The sequence below is a fragment of the Cricetulus griseus genome, chromosome 4, assembly GCF_003668045.3.
Source record: "Cricetulus griseus strain 17A/GY chromosome 4, alternate assembly CriGri-PICRH-1.0, whole genome shotgun sequence".
Lineage (NCBI taxonomy): Eukaryota > Metazoa > Chordata > Mammalia > Rodentia > Cricetidae > Cricetulus > Cricetulus griseus.
Genome location: NC_048597.1, coordinates 26,475,291 through 26,481,303, shown reverse-complemented (window position 1 = coordinate 26,481,303; position 6,013 = coordinate 26,475,291).

The following is a 6,013-nucleotide window of genomic DNA, read 5'->3' as shown; positions in this document are numbered from 1 at the left end:
ACAGAAAACAAACAAACTAACACACAACAAAAAAAAACTACTCCTTTTCTGTGAAGGGGTGAATCATTAAAGGAATAATTACAGATTTGAGAAACATTTACTCTGATACTGTGTCTGTGTGGATTGTATCAGAGCAGGACCCAATAATTAGAAATATGAAGTCTAATTTTAAATATACTTTTTGGTTAGAAGCCTGAAAAAGAATGAAACTATTACCTAAAACTAATTTATTGATTGGAAACGGTATCCAATATTTAGATTGGTCATAAAATCTTTTCTTCATTAAACAATGTCTAAATACATTTACTGTTTACTGTTTTAAAATTTAAAATAGGTCCAGGTAATAATAGTGTATCCATGTTTAAAAAGCTTAATTAGGAGACTGAAAAAAAGTCATTAGGAAAAATAACATGATTATTCATGGGTATTCATCCACATAGACCATTCACTATTTTTAGAGGACCATCTTAAAACCTACAGTCAGGTAGCACAGCACAGCCTGATAAAGAACTGAAACATTTATGCATTCAGAAAGTCTGTTTCCTATTTTCCATTATGAGACTATTTTCTTTCAAACCTTAGGGCATAGAAAACAAGTTACTGTTTGAAAAGTTGACAATTTTGGCTCTATTAACATAGAAACAGCTACCTCCGAACCTGTGAATGAATAATAACATCTCTTCAAACTTAATACTGGAGGGCAGAGAAAAGAGGCCAGGAGAACATATATTTTTATATGATACAGAGTAAGGATTTCAGAAAACTGAAAGCTATGAATAAGAATTATTTTCCCCATTTAAAGTTTCAAAGTGTTCAACATAATACTCTATAATTTGGAATCTTCTTCTCAGGCATTAGATTTTAAAGTGCTTCAATAGGAAAAGTTCATAAATATCATGTATAAAGAAAACTTCTATGTCTTCATAGTACGAAAAAGAAGTAAACAGCTCAGAAAAGAAAAAAAGAATAATTTCCATGAAATATTTTGAAATTATTTTCCCAACCTGAAAATATGTATTTACAACCATAATTTATCAATTTAAAGTTAATGTGGATTAACAAAGCTTAGGTATCTTGGTAAAAATGAGATCTGCTAAAATTTTTATGTACCAGCCAGTATTTTACTGTTCTTAATGTTTTTCTGAAGGTGTTACATATGCAGCCTTAGCAGATTTGTACTGATGAAGAACCTCTTGACACATAGAGTTTAAATAATATTCCAGAACACCCTTAGGAAAGTCAGGGTTGAGTCTATTCTGGTTAGATCCCGGAAATAGATTATGCAGGCCTGCGTGGACTAATTCTACAATTTCAGGAATGTAGCTAATTTATTGTGAAATATAGATAATATGAAATACTAAAATACATTAAGCAAAATGCAAATCCTACCTTTAAAAGCCAGTGTATACTCAGAATGTCTAGCTCTTTAACAATCTACGGCAGTATTAATCAATGATTGGGAAGATATGGATGCCTACTATAGTTGTATGTTTGGAGGAGTACAGGCTTATATGACATTGGGTAAATCTTTTCAATTTTGACGTCAGTAATAAATACCAGGGCTTTTGAAATGGGCTAACCTGAGAGTGTTAAGAACTGTAAAATTCTGCAAGCATTCCACAAGTCTGAAATATTACTTTGATTGCTTTAAAGGGAAGATACAAGAAAGTAATGGGAATAAGAAAAAATTATAAATGGTCCTTTAAAATGAATCAATTCAATAAAATTTGAAATAAATAATATTATGCCAGACACCTAAAAATCACTTTCAATGCATTTTCAGTATCAATAAAATATGACATTTGAATAATTATATAACATAAATTTTTAACTTAGAAATTTGTATGTTCAGGGGATGGGAAGCTATGTGTACACCATACAAGTAGATATATGAGAGAAAAACATTCAGACATTGGTGTTCTCCTTCTGCTATGGCTCCAGTGATTAATCTCATGTTAGCAGGCTTGTCCTGCCAGTGCCTTAACCTGTCAAGCTTTTTGCCAGCACTAGAGAAATGGTTTGTGCAGAATTTGTTGTAGTTTTTTAGAACAGTATTTCTCCCTCAACTTCGTGTTTCTTACAATACTGCAGTGTCTTCTTTCAAAATTAAATACTCAGCCCACTCAAAATGATTGCTATATGGCAAATAGACTAAATTTTGAATAGACTCTGTGAATAAAGTAACATATTTATTAAATCATGCTTGGAACCACTCCATCAAAAGATGATGGTAAAGCTATAACAGTGGATATAAGGAAAACCAGTGGTTGTCATACTCTGGTTCAGTGAGAACCTTCCCATGAAATTGAAAGATTGGATATACAATTCCATGAGATGCTCTAAAGCTGTTATAGATGGCATCAAGCTTATTGCTGAAAAATTAATATGAAAAATGAGTATTTGTTATAATAGCTGCCAAGAAAAGCAAGTGAAAGTCTAAACTCTGAAAGGAGAAGAATATAGAGATTGACAGCAAATCGTGTCCAAAAGTTATGCCAGTGAAGATCGATGTCCACAGAAGCAACAGATTAGTTCATGTTTGATGCCTTTGTAACTACTAGGTTTTCAACGAATTGGTCTACACTCTATGAAGCAGTAACATTTTTATGATTGAAGACCTGTAGAATGTAAGAAATTGAAGAAGAATTATAGTTCAGATGGGAGCAAATATCACCAATATAATTTTCCTCATTTCCTGATATTGGGGATATCTAGCTGTAACTTAATACATGAGCTTTAAGAACTGGATTTGAAGCTCAAAAGAAGCATCTGCAGAATAAGTAGGAAATTCTTGGGAGACATTTTAAAACAAAGCAAAATCCCATACTTTTCTTCCAACTGTAGCTAAAATTACTGACCAGAGTATGTTCATTTCCACTGGGGAATTTTGTTATAAGGAAAGATATCAGAGACCTGAGGAAACACATAAAGCCCATCTCCTCCCATATTTTACCCAAGAAGAAATTTAATCTGAAAGTGATAATGAATAAAAAGGTTAAGGGCATGATACTGCAAAGCGATTAGAGATAAGAAGTAAGTAAATATGCATTAGAAGCAATTTAAATATTCAGAATGTCACCTTCCATTTTAGTCTTATCAGAGAAAATAGTACATATCACTTTAAAAAGTATAAGAGCTAGAAGATTATGCATTCTGAAACTAATAACTAAAAATATATCACAAGATTATTACACAACAGAATAGAAAGTTACAGGTATGTTTGTTAGGAAAGCCTATGGTAGGATTTGTCAAAATGAGCCCATCATTTGGAGGAATTTCAATTGGGCATGAATATGGGAGTGTTGCCATTTAGGCAGAAGGACTACACATTTTATGTCATCAAGACTAAAATAATCACTACCATTAAAAGAAAAATAATGTAAAGCAATAAGTAAATAGTTCATATGAAACATCTATTGTATGATCCAAAAGAATTATATTTTAATAATAATTTGAGACTACTATATCTATATTTGTATGCAGCTTCATGTGATATTGTTAATTGTACAACTGAATAAACAACAATAATTTTGTCTCTGTATGTGCATGTGTATATGTAGTTCTGTATGTACACATATGAGTAGACATATCTTCACATATACGTACACATGCATGAGGAAAATCTTGGCTTTTGTTCCTTGGGGGCCATGCATTGTGTCTGGTTTGAGACATGATTCTTCACTGGCCAGGATATCTCTGAGTTAGTAGGTCAGGCTGACTAGATCATGAGTAGCAGAGATCTGCCTTCCTCTGTCTTCCTACCCCTCTAAGTTGTAGCGCCACACTCCTCGGATTAATAATATATTATAGTAACATGTTTACATAAAGCATTTTACACATTTTAATACATGTAGACATATTTTAATCTTAGTAAAAAGTCTGTGAAGTCTTTTTGTTTTCTTTTTACTTCTTTTTTTTTGATAAAAGTTACAGATACATATGCCATAAAGATTTAGAGAAGTTGTTAGAGGACAAATTGTATTTGAGAAATTTCTTGATCATTTGGCCTTACCACTTACTGCCCACTACACCAAGAGGAGTGGAACCTGCACTCCGGAGAGAGGGCCCCCACTCATCACCCAAGGCTAAGAGGAACCTACTCTGAGGGCATGCATGCAGTGGAGCTGACTCCACCATCATACCTGAAGCAGGTAGCCCCAGTGGTTTCCATCTCAACTGAATGGCTAAAACCCAGGGCCACAACTGGGTCCAGGATTGACCCACCCTAGTATCTATTTCATCTAGGTCTTGCTGGAGCTGGTGATGAGACTGCTCTTGAGGAACTATACCAGCAGGATCTCCAAGACACAGCATACCGGAGAAGAGCTCAGGTACAGATCAAGTGAGGATGGTGTACTGAAAATCAGAGGTCTAGAACAAAAACAATGACTCATTGTAATGAACAGTTGCCTATCAAGCTGATGGGACAAAGGGATATACTATATGACACACTGAAGTCTCCAGTGCCATCAGGATGGAAGAAGAGGTGATGGAGAAACAGGAGATAAGGAAAAGTCTGCTTTGGGTGTGATTTTCTTTTGTTTTTGTTTATTGGATTTGTTGTTATTGTTCTTTCTTTGCTTGCTTGTTTATTTTGTTTTCTTTTATGGGGGGTGCAGCAGGAATTAAGGGGAATATGGAGGCCTGGCAAATGAACAGAGAATTGGGGTGCATGATATGAAACTCCCAAAGATTCAATGAAAAACTTTAAAAAATAAAAACAAAAAGAATGTTTCATTCATAAACCAACAATATAAAGTTATAATCTTGGTAAGTTCTTCCTGTGTTTCAATTTTCATACAATTACGGGTAAATAGTATTATTTAATTCATAGTTTTGTTGTATTTGTTTATTTGAATGAGCATCTCATGTGTCTCAGGCTTGCCTTGAACACACTATCTAAATGAGTTTTCCTTTGAACATATAGTCTCCCTGCTTCTCCCTTCAAAATACTGACTTACAATTATATAGCTTCTATATTTTAAAACCACTATAATAAATTTTATCACTAATTATGGCCCTATTATAAACTTTTTCAAGAATAAGATAAACTTAGCATCATGGAATAAACAAAATTTAATGCCATTGAACAAGCAATTTATGTCAATTTGATGTCTATTCTCCTCAGAATATTTAAACAATAACTAACAGATGTCAAAAAAGACCTGTCATTAAGAGTCTAGACTGCTGGATGACAAAACTGAAATTCAATGTTTCTCAGCTATTGATAGGAAATTATAATATCTAACATGAGTAATATTAAAATCTGAAAGTATATTAGATATTTAATGTGTCATTTCATGCAGGAGTAATTTTGCTTGGTGTGAATATATGCAGTTTGATTTCACTGAACTCTGATACAGCTAAATATCCTGGCTGTAAATCCAGATACATTCATGAGCTTTATTTATGTATTTATGGACATGGTTTATGTAGCATTTTTAGAGAGCCATAGAGCTGCATGAAGAAGATGAAAATGGACATATGTGATGTGAACTTTCTTAATAATTTATGTTTTGTGAGGTTTGAATTGATTAAGTGATTTCTTTCAAATAGTTTGAAAGAAATCATATTTTACCACGAGTAATGCAAAAATATTAATAAATTTTAAAGATAATTTTAGCCTTATAATGAAAAGATTCTTATATCACTATTATATTTTAGATGTATTGGAATTGCTGAATAAATTTGTACACTCCTCTGTAAGTTAATTTAATAATGAACAAAAACATCAACCTTCCCTGAATGTAAATGCCAACTTAGTGTATTGAAATATTTTGTACTATTAAGCAGATGTCACTATAAATGAATTGCATATATAAACACTGAATTAACTACATAATATGAAATAAAATACAGCATTTTGCTACAAGATGCATATCTATTTTATAAGGTTACTCATGTGAGATAGAAAAGTGGTCATAAACAATCAATGGCTCACAAAATTTGTCAGATTTATGTTGATTCAGAAATGAAGTTTTACAAAAGTGATCAGAAATATCACTGAAATGAA